We start from the raw sequence: 16,298 nt of genomic DNA on the forward strand, positions 1-16,298 counted from the left end.
GATGGTCTCAATTTGTTTGGGAGAGTTCTACCCAAACAAATTTGGCCCCTAAAGTGTCACCAGCAGGAGTCCTGCCCAAACACGACAACAATTTTAAGTTGACACTGCAAAAGCATTGCCAATTTTTTCTAAAAATAGGTATGTACCCATATAACTCATCTGAACTGCTATATGTGCTTGTAGGACCTCCTAATCTCCCTCTAAAACCGTTGGATTCTCTCTATAGACTAAAATACATCAATTTTGCCAAAATATTAGTCTAATTATACTCCTGCATAGGGGAGGTTCTGACAAAAGTATTAAAAGTATTTTTAAATTTTTTCATACTAAAATAGTAGAAATTCTGTCAAAATTTCTAAAAGAATCCTTAGAATTTTCATGTTAAAATAGGACAACTCTTTTCGAAAATTTCGAATTAATTTCTGGATTTTTCAAAAAGAAATAGAATAAGTGCTACTCAAATTTTCAAAAAACAAACTAGACATTACAACAACAAACAACAACAACAACAACTACGCCTTCATCCCAAAACAATTGGGGTCAGCGATATGAACCAAAAAAGAAATTCATTTTGGGTCTTCCACATGAATCCTTTTCCTCCAATCATTTCTATCCAACGCCATGTCCTCGGTGAGGTTCAAAGCATTCATATCCTTTCCTATCATCTCCATCCAAGTCTTCCTAGGCCTACCCCGACCTCTTTTAACTAATATATTTTCCCATTTCTCCAACCTTCTAACTGGAGCATCATTAGGCCTTCGCCGAATATGTCCAAACCACCGTAAACGATTCTCTCGCATCTTATTTTCAATGGGTGCAACACCTACCTTCTTACGTATCTCTTCGTTCCGAATCTTATCTTTTATTGTATTTCCACACATCCATCTAAGCATCCGCATCTCAGCTACACTCATTTTTTGAATATGATGTCTCTTGGCAGCCCAACATTCCGTACCATATAGTAAAGCGGGTCTAATAGTCGTCCTATAAAACTTTCCCTTCAACCGCAATGGCATTCTACGATCGCACAGCACTCCAGTAGCACTTTTCCATTTCATCCACCCAACCTTTATCCTATGATTTACATCTCCATCAATTTCTCCATACTTTTGAATGATGGATCCCAAATATTTGAAATAATCATTCACCGATATATCTTGCTCACCAAGCTTCACTACACTCCCATCACTACTTCGTTGCTTACTAAACCGACATTCCATATATTCAGTCTTACTCTTACTCAACTTAAAACCTCTAGCTTCCAATGTCTGTCTTCATAATTCTAACTTAGCATTAACCCCAGCTCTAGACTCATCAATCAAAACAATATCATCAGCAAACAATATACACCACGGCACATTTTTTTGAATTGATCTCGTAAGCTCATCCATCACTATAGCAAATAGGAAAGGGCTTAAAGCAGATCCTTGATGTAACCCAACCGTTATAGGAAAATTGGTTGTCACCCCTCCACAAGTGCGGACATTGGTTGCTACTCCTTCATACATATTTTTAACTATACTAATGTACTTGAGAAAAACACCTTTCTTCATCATTGTCCACCAGAGAACGTCCCTAGGTACTCTATCGTATGCCTTCTCCAAATCAATAAAAACCATATGCAAATCTTTGTTCCTCTCTCTATTTCTCTCAATAAGTTGTCTAAGAAGATGTATAGCTTCCATAGTTGATCTTCCAGGTATAAAACCAAATTGATTCTTCGATATCATGACAACCTTCCTCAACCTAGACTCAATCACCCTCTCCCAAAGTTTCATAGTATGACTCATGAGTTTTATACCACGATAGTTTGTGCAATATTGTATATCACCCTTATTCTTATATAGAGGCACCAAAGTACTCTTCCTCCACTCATTAGGCATCTTATTTGTCCGCCAAATCTTGTTAAAAAGATTTGTCAACCATTCTAAACCTTTCTCTCCCAAGCATTTCCAAGCCTCGATAGGTATACCATCTTAGCCAACTGCCCTTCTTGATTTCATTTTCTTCAAAGCCTCTGCAATTTTTTTCTTTTGAATCTTGCGTATGAAGTCACGATTCATCTCATGAAAATGAATGGAAAAGTCTCCAAGATCCTGAGCATGATTTTCATTAAATAGCTTATCAAAATAATCTTTTCATCTCTCCTTAATCTCCTCATCTTTGACTAAAACCCTTTGTGTTTCATCTTTGATACATCTAACCATACCCAGATCCCTTGATTTCCTATCTCTCATCTTTGCAAGCCTATAAATATCCTTCTCGCCCTCTTTGGTATCCAACTTGTCATAAACCTCCTTATATACCTTATCCCTCGCGTTCCGAACTACTTTTTTAGCTTCCTTCTTTGCTATCATATACTTCTCCAAATTCTCATTATCACGACTCTTACTTAGATTTCTATAACACTCTCTTTTAACCTTAATAGCTAATTTGACATCCTCGTTCCACCATGATGTATCCTTACCTAGTGGTGCACCGCCTTTAGACTCACCCAATACCTCCTTAGCTACTTTTCTCATACCACCCGCTATCTTATTCCACATTGATTCTGAATCCTCCTCGAGACACCAATCAACTTCCTTAACTACCTGCTGTACAAACATTCCTTGTTTAGCTCCTTTCAGTGCCCACCACTTAATTCTAGGATCTATCCTATGTCTATCCCTTTTGCGGCATTGTCTAATTCTAAGATCTAAAATTAAGACTCTATGTTGTGTAGCTACACTTTCTCCTGGTATAACCTTACAATCGATGCAACAACCCCTATCTCTCTTTCTAAGTAGGAAAAAAATCTATCTGACTCGTATTAACCCCACTTTTAAATGTTACTAGGTGAGACTCCCTCTTCCTAAACCAAGTGTTTGCTAAGATCATATCATAGGACAAACAAAAATCTAAAATCCTTTCTCCACTTTCATTTCTTTCTCCTATACCATAGCCTCCATGGATATTCTCAAATCCATCCCTACTAATGCCTACATGTCCATTAAGGTCACCGCCGATGAAAAGCTTTTCTCCATAAGATGTCTCTTGTACTACTCCATCTAAATCTTCCCAAAATTGATGCTTAATGGAATCATCTAAACCTACTTGAGGTGCATAAACACTAATAATATTAATAATATCCGTACCTAATACTAATTTAATAAGTAAAATTCTATCACCCTTCCTACGGACCTCAACTACATTATCTATAAACTGACGACTCATAACAATCCCTACTCCATTCCTATTCCTATTTATTCCTGTATACCAAATCTTATATCTCCAAGGTTCTATCACTTTAGCTTTCTCACCTACCCATTTGGTCTCTTGAAGACATAAAATATCAATCTTTCTCCTACACATAACATCTACTAACTCTACCAACTTACCAGTTAAAGACCCTATGTTCCAAGTGGCTAACCTAATTTTATGGTCTTGGACTAACTTCTTTACCCCCACCCGTCCAACAAAGTGAGGGAACCCTTGCCTATTTGACACCACACCCGGGCGCCGGTGTGACGCGTCGCTTCTGGGCGACGACCTAGCAACCCTTGCACATTTATCACTGCCTCCGGGCCTAGAGAGTACAGCGCGTCGCTCAGTAGGAAACGCCCCAACGAAATTCTCATATTGGTTCATTTTCATAGGATATGACAAAGTTTTTATGCTGGCTGTCACAGGCCTACCGCAACCCTCCTCCTTTATCCGGGCTTGGGACCGGCAGTGTATAACTACACAAACGGAGTTAAAAAACAAACAAACTAGACATTATTCTATAAAAATAGAACGGATGTTCTTTAAACCCTCAGAATAAATTTTGAAACATTAAATTTAAGCCAGATTAAATGTTAACTGAATTTTCGTAACATCATAAATTGGCTTCTATAAAAAAATTTAAGAAGCATGCCAGACAGTGATCATTTTGCCCTACTTCCATCCCTAAGCCCTCAAGACAATCACATCTTATCGGATTACACAAAGATTAAAGTAAGTTTTTTTATCAAAGACTTATAGTTTTAATGCTAAATACGTTATTGATGCATGCATAATTAGGTTAAATATTTATTCATGTTTACATACTCTAAACCATGCTCATATGCATTAATTCTTGTTTTTGCATGCATCAATGAATACCTGTTATAATGATAAGATTAAGGGTTAGTCAAACCTTGTGGGACTTGAATTGAAACATCCAATTTTTTTATAAATAAGATATCATGGCCAAGCTATGGACAAGGTCCAAGCGACCCTTAATGTCACTAAACAAGTCAATTAATGTGTAAATGTTATTGCTTAAACATTTATTATTATTCAAGTTTTCTAAACTCAAGAGGTGAAAATAGGGCACCAATTTCTTAATGAGTCATGTCTATACATAAATTTATATAGTTTGCCTTCATAGGTGAGTGCTCATTTTTGTAGAGCAATACTGAATGGGCTGAGTACATATGACCTTAGTGTTTGCCTAAAATGGGTATTTGAGACATTGAACCTTGTCCTTGCCTATAAATATGAGGCTCAAAAAATGTTAACTCCTATAATTATAACTCATCAGGCTCATTCACGACTTTATCTGCCTTAAAAGTGGTAGATGGTACAACCATGAGTGACATTATTATATTATTATGGAAGCAAGTGCATCCCAGTGGGTCTCCTATTAGTTGGGTTAAGAGGTCGAGGCTATTGATATGTCCTAGGTGATAGACCTCACAGACTACAATTAGTTTGAATGCATTTTTCTCTTATTTGGCCTTAGCAAGAACTCTTCCCAATCACTGACTTTAGGATCTGGTTCAATCATGTGCCAGAGTAAAATACACTAGAATAATATACTATGGAATGCTTTGTCTGAATGCGAATGTCGCTCCCTATTTACCAGGGTTTATGATAAATATTGAAACAAAGATCTTGTGTTAATATAAAAACATGCCATATTAATATAATACATAATCATAATTTAAGTTATATAATTGCTTATTGAAGTATGCATTTTTATTTGTTACATGAATTATTGGGATTATGCTTAGTATTTTAATTGTTCGAATTTGATATGTCACAAGTTTGACCTTGTGTTATGGAAAAATGCAAGTTCAGGTATAGAACACCATGCACGACAGTGGATGTCGGACAAGAGCAACATTAAGGATCAAAACTCCTATGATCTCGGGCATATCTTAGGATTTTTGTTTTTAAATTCTAAGTGTTTAACTATTTAGATATTTTGTAAAGGATTTTGTGTATATAATGCACAATTCAGTTTCATACTCTGATTTGTATATTGTGGTTTCTAGAATGTAACTCGCCTGAGCTTTTAAACCCCAGTTTTAAAAATGTTTCCATTGTTATTTAAAAAAATAAAATTTTAAATTTTCATGTATTTTTCAAGTGCTAAAAAACTTTGGGCATTACATAGAATGCAATAGAGGGCCCAATCTCCCAATGCATATTTTTGGAAGGGGATTCATGTTGGGAGCTGTTAGGAAAAGATAACAAATACAACAGTGAACTATGATTCAACAAGGACTTCTCTTCAGTGAACTATGATTTTTGGAAGATAACAAATGCAAAATAAAAGATAACAAATGCAACAGTGAACTATGATTTTTGGAAGGGGATTCATGTTGGGAGCTGTTAGGAAAAGATCCATTTCAGCCCAGCAGAAGAACCAGCCCAGCCATTGAAAATCGACCCTTGTTGCAGCAGAAGGACTTCTCTTTCTTCAGTCCAGCCACAACAGGAAAGCCCCAGCGTGTTGTTGCCCCACCTTCAGCCCACCAGCCAGATCCAGCCGTCTCTGCACCTATTTCAGTCCAGCAGGCTGCCGTCCCACTTCTTTCAGCCCATCAACAGGGGATCCATCAGTTGCAGGGAATCCACAAGCTGCAGGGGGTCCCTCAACGTAAAAGGCTTCAAGCCCTTCAATTCTAAAGGGGTTGTGGGACGTTTCCTGTGGAGCTGCTCCCTATCTTTCTTCAGCCCAGCAGTAAGGAACGATTCTTATTTGCTGATTATAAGATTCATTTAGTGCAGGGGATCTACAAAGTCATTTAATTCCTTGTGTTGCTGTGTGAGATTTGCTTGTTTTGTTGATTTTCCTAATTTCTGTTTAATGTTTGATTTCATGCTCTTTCTTTGGTTCATTTGTCATAGCATAGCATTTCATTCCTTCGTTACTTTTACACTCTCATTCACTCATTACATGTTTTGGTTTCAGCAACCTGTATGTTCATATTGCCACTTTCGCTTTGTTATGCTTAGCACCTTTTTGGATCTTTAATTTGGCTACTATCAACATTGATGATGCCGGTGTTAAAGAAGCCTTGGGACTTACAGGGATTGTATTTTGTATTCCTGGTTTGGGGACTGCTGGAGGATTAAGATGAGAAAGAAATTCAATCCTCCAGCTAACAAGTTTCTGTTGGGGGAATCTTGCAGCAATTGACTGCAAACCATGGTTAACTTGTTGTGTTTTGTTCCCTTGTTGTGTTTTGTATAAACATTCATTGTAGTTTCTGCAATTCGAATCAGTAGTGCATCATCCGGCATTAGTATCTCACGGAATTTCATTTTGTGCTTTGTTTGTTTCCAATCTTTTTCAAATTACTGCATTTGAGTCTCTATATTCAGCATAGCATTTAACCATCTAGCATGAGCTTGATTTGTTATGGAACATTCACCGTTTGATTTATGATATCATGCTTAGCTTAATGCTGAATTCCTGTTTGCTGTATTGTTATAATATCACCCCATTTGCAGCACCAATTACACATATTGTTTCATCACTTTCCACAACATCTTCACCTTTTCACTAAGCTTTTCATACCCTTTTCACAATATCCTTGAAACAGCCCCTTGTTCCCACAGTGCATTTCCTGCACATTACATTATATGTTGTATTTACCATCTTCTACAGGTATGCAGTCTTGACAATCGGCTATGTTCATGAACGGATATATCCATATCCATTCATGATCTATATGCCATCTTTTGCATGCTTCATTATTGATATATAGAGAAGCTCCATACCCATTTTTATTGAAAAATACATTATAATTTGGAAAATACAGCTGTGTGAAATCACCTACAGAAACTGTATATACCTGTATTTTCTGATTTTACCCATTATATGGAATTTTCCTTTATATGTATATTTTCTTATTATAAGTATATATATATATCGATATGTATGTATATATACCTATATGTATACGTATATATGTATATATATATATATATATCCTTTCATGTGCATTTGTTATCACATATATTTTTCTTTTCTTTTACTTTTTATGAATATATCTTCATTACCATATATCATTTAGCATAAATTCAAATATTTCTATGTCTACATATATATCTTTGTTGTATATAGTATATATATACACATTTCCTTGGTTATCTTGTACTAACTCTCATTTTGCAGGAAAATCTAGAAGATGCTGATTCCTTGGCTCCATTTCAATTTTCTTTTACTTTATGTTATGCAATGTAACAATCCAATGTAAACCTTGGAATAAGATTTACTTTTACTGCTTAGATTAGGCCGCATCTCATATAGTTTGATTTCAGTAATATCCTGATTCTATGATGCATATATCTCAATTTTCAAAACCCACCGTGGATGAACACGAATGGCACATGCACCAACTCTTAGAGAGTTGATGAACTCGGTGGAGTCCATATTTACGGCCCTAGTCGGAATATGGACGAGACCCAGATCCATCATTTTCTACCAGTCACATTGAGCCTACACTCTTAGGCTATCTTGAAAATGCACCTCATATTTCCAATGTTTTCAAAATATTATGAATTAACTCAAATAAACCCTGAATATATTCATGGCCACAGTCAGAATATGTGAAGGATTTACTTTGGCTTAATCCACATTTTTCCAACAATTTTTTCAGAAAATCTTTTCAAACTGCATTCATTCATTCAAATCATTTGCATCATTTGTTTTCTCATGATTTTCTCAAAAGATTTTCACTTCATGAAATCGATTTCTCAAGAAACTATGATGATATTCGGAGTTGGATTTTCCAAATCAAAGTTTTCCTATGATTTTCCTTGGAAATGTTATTTTCTTAAGATTCTTTTCAAAAGGAATTTCTCATCTTTCTCAAGAATCAAAGTTGATTTTCAGACATTTCAAAGACAAAGTTCTCAGGATTTCAATCTCCTAAGTTCTAAATTTCCTTCTCCAATGAATTTTTCTTATAAATTTTCTATCCTTTTCTTAAGAAAATTCTCAAAGTTCGAGTTTTTCCCAACAAGTGCTTTCCTTTTCAAATGTTCATCTTTTCTCAAGAATTCCTTCTATTTTCCCGAGATTCTCATTTCTTCATGATTTTCCAAGTCTTTCTAAACTTTCTTAAAATTTTTCTGAGATTCTTATTTCCTCATGGTTTTCCAACTCTTTCTAAGCTTTCTCAAAATTTTCCTAAGCTTCTCATTTTTCTCAGTCTTTATAAACTTTCTCAAGATTTTCTCGAGATTCTCATTTAAACTTTCTCAAGATTTTCTTGGGATTCTCATTTCTGCCTGATTTTCCAACTCTTTATAAACTTTCTTGAGATTTCAAACCTTCTTCGTCTGAGTTTTCCTGAGAGATTGATTTTCATCTTTTCTTGAGAAATGCTTTTCAACTCCAAATGTTTTCTAATCATACATCATATTTTCCAATTTACATTTTCCAAAATTCTCATAACACATGCCTGAATTCTCTGTGCATTTAGGATAGAACACAATTTCGATGATTTTACTAAGTCAAGCGCAATTTTGGTCTTTGGTTCGATTACCCCTGTTAAAGGCGGCAGGAACGGTCGAACCTCGTACCGACAGGTCGAGCCCCATCCCATGGATTTTCCCGCAATTTTCAAAACGGAGGCAAGTATTTCAAAACAATTTCCAAAATCCGGTCAAGTTTGAATCGCAAAAGCATTTTCCTCTCTCGTCCGCAAGGAAGGGAAGACGGGAAAAATTTTGCGACGATAACAGCGACATGTCATTCATTTACATGTACTAACATCGTTGCGATGATACTAGCAAATGAAACGTCTTTTATTTAATGCATAATTTAATTAATTTATTTAATATAATCTTTGGAGGCGCTATGTTTGAAAATGGGCGGGACATGAAATAACGTGAAATGATTAACTTCGGTAGTGTGTTCTGCAAGGAACACACGACGTTTCCTTTAAGAGCAAGGAACATGCGTCGTTTCATTTTCTCGCTTCGTGAACAACAAACAAAAAACCTGACGTTTCAGTTAACCATTGTTGTCGCAAAAACTGTATCGACGTCGAAGAAGGAAGTTGCGATTCAGTCGATCGTCCACAAAAAAGGGTACCTTTGATTGCTTTATCCTGCTTTATATTTTTATGTACTTTACATTTCACTTACTGAATACAATGCAACGATTCTTTTACTGAATATTCAGCTAATTTTAGTGCAACATCCACAAAACAAAGTGCATGAAAACTCAAAAAAATGCTCGAAGAGAACATTGATCGAATGCGAGATGAATTTGTTGAAGGACACACTATCAATAATTTTGTACGTATAAAAGCATTATTCGTTATATATTTACGTATGCCATGGTCATGTATACTAACAAGTGCATATTTGTTGTAAACAGACTATACACGATTTCGTCATATATATTCAAAGCAAGGGATTATCCATGTTGGTACGCGTCGTCATCCCTTATTTTATGGTATATTGGTTATCTTATATGTTTATTTTCTTTTTTTATTTACTAATGTACCTGCGTGTTTTAAACTTACTATTATTACTATTTCGTTCAACAAAGTATCATCCGTTGAATGCCATACGAGGCTGGATTTCTAGATGGACTACAATACTGGGGTGACGATGACCAAATGACAGACTTCTCGTCAAGTGAAAAGGTTTATGATCATATCGATTTGCAAGATATTAAATCAATTTAAGATATTGTTTTAATTCATAATATCAATTTCAATGTTGATTATTAATATCTATTTTAAGCTATCAATAGAAATTTACATATCCATTTAAGATATTGTTTTGATTCTTAATATCGATTTATATGTTGGATCCTAATATCGATTTAAGATATTGTTTTGATCCATAATATTGATTTCTATGTTGATTCTTAATATCTATTTTAAGCTACCAATAGGAATTTACATATCCATTTCAGATATTCTTCTGATTCTTAATATCGATTTATATGTTGGATCTTAATATCAATTTAAGATATTATTTTGATTCATAATATTGATTTCTATGTTAATTCTTAATATCTATTTTAAGCTATCAATATGAATTTACATATCCATTTAAGATATTGTTCTGATTCTTAATATCGATTTATATGTTGGATCCTAATATCGATTTAAGATATTGTTTTGATTATTAATATTGATTTATATGTTGATTCTTAATATCTATTTAAAGCTATCAATAGGAATTTATATATCAATTTAAGATGTTTTGATTCTTAATATCAATTTATATGATGAATCATAATATCGATTTAAGATATTCTTTTTATTTTTAATATCGATTTTTATGCTGATTCGTAACATCGATTTTCATATATTGATTCTTACATTGTGGCAATCGAAAAAATATTGGGTCTTATACGTGTTGGATGTACGAAAACAAAAAATATGGTTATACAACTCTTGGACTATAACATTGGTGTAGACCGTGACATTTGCATTTGATAATTTTCTATCTATAAGATTACTGTATCTTCTATCGTGACCCGAAATTTACTTGCTTTTGCATAAACCACAGTTTGGATTTTTCAGAGACATGTTGGGTGTTGACATTGGTCCATGGAAGATTCACGTCGCCACGAATGTTCCTTTACAAAATAATGGCGTCAATTATGGCATCTTTGTAATGAAGTATATTGAAGTAATATACTATGGACGAGTACCAGAATTCACCGTTGTATGATGTACACTTAAACATGTTTTATTATCTTATATTATTGTTGACTACATTTCTATATTGGTCTGACTATTGATTTTTATTTTTTCAGGATGATATTCTAGGATTCCGCACGAAACTATACAAAAAATTGCTAGATTTTCTAATTGTAATGGATACAAAACCCCAAACTGCGAGAATACCTAGAAAGTAATGAAGAACGTGAGGCCCCCAAGAGTAAGAGGAAGTCGTTTTAAACGCCTACATGTTCTCAAGGATAACGTGAAGAGGGTTATGTTCTACTACTGAGAGAGAGAGAGATAACAATTTTTAGTTCAACATTCAATTTCCCAAACAGGAGAATTTTTTTGTGTACAGACATTTGTAACAGATTTTGTAGACTATGTATACAAATTTTGTAAGACTGTTCAAAATTCACATTGATCCATAAACCAATATTACGCACTGGCACATGTGTGTTGAATACGCAAATCGCCACTTCAAGAGCGCAAATCGCAATAATGTCAATTTATAAGATATTATGTATTTTCTAGTATCGATTTATGAGATATTGTTTTGTTTATTAATATTGCTTTGTAAGCTATTATGCTGAATTGCGGTATATTGATTTGTAAGCTATTATGTGTTTTTGAATATCAAGTTTTTAGAAATGGTCACTTTTAGGTCATCAATTGATGAAATAGGGAAATGTTCATTAGCGGGTTCAATCTTTGGCTTCTTAATGTCAGTCTAGTTATTGTTTTTGTCAGCACATCCTCTTTTCTCTCAAAGAAATTAATGCGGCAAAACCGCATCTGCAACACACCTTTTTTAGAATGAAGTTTCCCGATGTAATGTCGATTTATTGATATCGTTCTGTTTGTTAATATCAATTTGTAATATTATGTTGAATTATCGTATATCGATTTGTAAGATCTGAATTGTTGTATATCAATTTGTAAGCTATTATGCACAATTGTTATATATCAATTTGTGAGATATTATGTGTTTTCTAGGGACGAGTTTTATGATATTTGTAGTATGATTTCTATTATAGAATTATAACAAAGAATTATAACATTACAATAAATAATTATAGATTTACGCTAAATAATTATAGAATTACAATAAAGAATTATAAAATTACAACAAAGAATTATAGAATGCTAAACATTACAACGATTTACACTAATAAAAGTTAAATGCTACAACTATTTTATAGCAGAAGAATCCACACATGATTCCTGTGTTGTGTTGCTCACTTTTGAATTAAACTGAACTTGTCATTAAACAAAACGATATCAGGCACTACAATAAGTTCAATAAGAAATGCAAACATCATCCCAAAATTGTTACATACCAAAAAACTTTTCAAACTCATGTCATCTTTCCACTCAAAAAGGTCGGGTGACTTGCAGGTTCCAACGTTGCAATGCACGTCTATAGGGTATTGCTGCATGTTCGAAATTACACAAGTTATATATTGATAAGTTGCACATAATACAATTTACATGAGAAGCAATATACTATATTACATACATTTTCGTGTGAAGAGCATGGTTGCTTAAGGGTTGGTCGTTTCTTACACATTTTCTTACAAACCAATTCCAGTGAACCCTTTGTTCTCCGCCGACTACGATCAAAGGCAGATTTCCTTTTAATATCCTTCGTTATTTGAATATTTTCATCATAATCTACAAGGTTTACTCCTGACTTGTCGAAGATGATGTTTACGCTTCTGCGCAACTTCTCATATGGGTTAGGAGAAACATGATTTTTACCTATGATGTTCGATCCCGTTATCTTAGATTGGTCTTCACAAGCTGCAACAGACTCGTGGTAAATTAACTGCACTTTTTTAAGCAATTCTCTTGACACTTTTCTCATACATATATAGGTTTCTTCGCTTTTCGATGCCAAATTTGCAACATGCATAAGTGATCGACATAGTTGTTGGTAACGAGAGGCTATGTGTCACTTTTCATCAACACCAGATGGATTGACATTATTTCTATCCAGCAGTTCAATCTTTGCTTGTCTCGTCTATATTCGCATTATATATGACTCATGTATTTCTTGTATCTTCTCTTGATTAAGTGCTTTTAATGCATGACAACATAAAATACCTTTGAATTCAAACATTTTGCACGTACATTCAACTGTTCCATTGTCAATATTGTACGTAACATGTGCTTCTTGCCTTTTTTGATGCTCTTTGCCCTCCCATACAATATGGTATTTGTGCATATTTCCATATTGCATATGTCCTTGTATGTTGTAATTCATGACCTGCATAACCTCCTTCTTAGTTCATTCAAATACAGTTAGTGTATACAGATCTGCATGTAGCATCAATATTTTCATGTCCAAAGTTATAGGGCGGGTGTTGAAGCATTTCACATCTTGTTCAAGCTTATTTTGTCTAAGACCGTCTACAAATAATTCATATTGTTCCATGAAGAGAAAATTTGTTAAACATGAATACAAGGTTTTTTTCAAGTGTGATATGCATAGATTCAGCTCTTTGTGTGCTTATAATACCTGTACAAAAGTATTATCTTCCATATGCTAATGCCCACTTCTCTTTGTCTGCATATAAATGTTGTAACCGCACACACTCTTCAAGGTCGTACATCTGAATCATTTGCTCCCAATCAGACAGAAAAGTGACCTCATCCATGCTCTCAAGTACACACTTTCTAAACATTTTATCAAACCCTGTCTTCTAATTAAAAACGTGTCATATGTTTTTTGCTGCATTTTAAAATATATGTCACAAACATAGGCGATGATGTGCATATGGCCATACATGAGACATTGGAGCTGCAATTGCATAATCATCATTTATAAGTACAACTCGAGGGTGCTTCCCATTCATTGCCTGTGTAAATACTCTGAACAACCACTCAAAGATTTCCTTGGTCTGGTCATACAAAAAAGCATTGCCTAATATGCAACTTGGAGAGTGATGGTTCACCCCGACAAACTGCGCAAATGACAATTGCTCTGTATTAATCTTCACTGTCATATAAAAAACAAGCACATCATTAAAACATTCATAATCTACTATTGATTTTGAATCTGCCCAAAACATATTCACAGCATACACATCTTCATCCAGTTGCATTGCACTAAAAAAAATAGGGTCATTGCTTGAATTCTTCTGTAGGTAATCAACCAAAGAACATATTCCTCCATTCTTCATGTTGTCTGACCTCTTCCTTCTCAAATGGTTTCTTAGATCCATAGGTGTGAATGATACATTCTCGCGACCACCATCTATGCGCGCACACAAATTGTATGTCTTCCTTGGTGCAATGTCGGTGCTATCAGCTATTTCAACATCTGCAACATGCACTTTAGTTGCTTTACGATGTGACCTTAACATAGGAGTAAAAAAAGAAGGGGCTAATTCATGGTTATGATCATTGATTAAAGTATGAAGTACATATTTTCCATTCAGAAGTCATCTTGACACCATTCTCGCTGGACAACCACATCTTGAACCTGGCTTGCTCTTTGTTGGATTTCCACTTGACTTCTTTTAACCTTGCTTAGAACAAACATATGTCTTTCTCACCACGACACCGTGTGTATTTTTTGCCCAAGAATATCTTCTGACACTTAATCCAAGTTTTAAGGCTTAATCATTGTAAAATTTGTACGGAGCTTCCTCATTATTAAACTGCAATCCCTCTACGGGAATAGAGTCAAGTGTAATATCATGTAGACTTGAGGTGTCTGCACCTTTGTCAAGTGCATTGTCATGATCGTCTACCTCATTATCGAATTGCATTTCGTCTGATAGAATATCATTATCGAATTGCATTTCGTCTGCTGGAATATTCAAGTCTAGAGTGAATTCAATGCCTGCATCCTTATTATCATGTGCATCAATAGTGCACATATTCACTTCTTCAGGTGCGTCGATAGTACGGATGTCCGTTGTTCCATGACTTTCCAGTGATTGAGACACATCATCTTCACTGCAACCAGTTGATATGCTCAACACTGTCATGAGCAAAACATCAAATTGCGTTAGCCAACACATACGTTTACAACAAATCAACAAAATATATTATAAATCAATAATAACAATGAAAACAATATCTCAAAAATCTACACTGAAAAACAAATAATATTTTACAAATTAATTCAGGGAAATTCAACATAATATATTACAAATCGAGATTAACAAAAAAAACAATATCTCACAAATCGACACTAGAAAACACATAATATCTTACAGATCGATATACGACAATTCAACATAATATACTACAAATCGATATTAACAAACAAAACAATATCTCACAAATCGACATTGAAAAACACAACATCTTACAAATCGATATACGGAAATTCAACAAAATATATTATAAATCAAGATTTTCAACCGAAACAATATCTCATAAATGAATATATAAAAGACATAATTTCTTACAAATCTATATACGATAATTTAGCATAATATATTATAAATCGATATTATCAAGCAAAAAAAAACATCTCATAAATCGACACTAGAAAACACATAATATATTACAAACCGATATACGATATTTCAGCATAATATATTACAAATCAATATTAATAAACAAAAAAATATCTCACAAATCGATATACGTGTTTCTACAACTGCGATTTGCGTTACATTGAATATACTGAGTGAATAAAGGATACCGGATGGGGTAGAGACCCTTGCTCGCATCTGTAACCAAGCATTCTTGTCAACAGGTCCCAGCGTCTTACAACTGTCTTTAAGTTTTCAACCGTTGAAACGATAAAATCTACCTGCAATAACAAAATAACGCCTTAATGACACTCACAATGACATACATTATTCAACAATAGCATGATGACATGGAAAGATACTCACGATGTGACCTTAATGGCACTTGTTGGAATGTTTGTGCGCCATTGCTTTTTTCCATACTGCACAACGAAAACGAAGAAGAAGAGAATACTGTAAAAAGAGATGGCCGACAAATCCCCCTATGACGCCCACCAATGATCGAACCGACCGTTCGATTTATAGTTATCTTTATGAGGTAGGAACGAACCCGAAAAAGTTTTCTATCTAACACAAGGCAGGAATGAGAAGTCAACCATGTGTTGTAACAAAAGCTAAAAACAAAGGCGAAACGTCCAAATCTATTTACGTGGAGTGGGAGGACATTTTCGTCCAACACATATCTATCTTACGAGAGGACATTTCCGTCAAAAGCATATCTACCTTTTTTATATGTTATTTTATTATAAAGTCATCATAGGGTAACAATGGCATATGAATTATCATGGGTCCCAAAATATTACTTCGTACAAACCGAAACACGCAATTTGTGTTCCGAGGAGAACACACAACACACGAGTTGCCTTGATCCAAT

This window comes from Nuphar pumila, chromosome 10 (assembly GCF_984573655.1).
Source record: "Nuphar pumila chromosome 10, dmNupPumi1.hap1.1, whole genome shotgun sequence".
Taxonomy (NCBI): domain Eukaryota; kingdom Viridiplantae; phylum Streptophyta; class Magnoliopsida; order Nymphaeales; family Nymphaeaceae; genus Nuphar; species Nuphar pumila.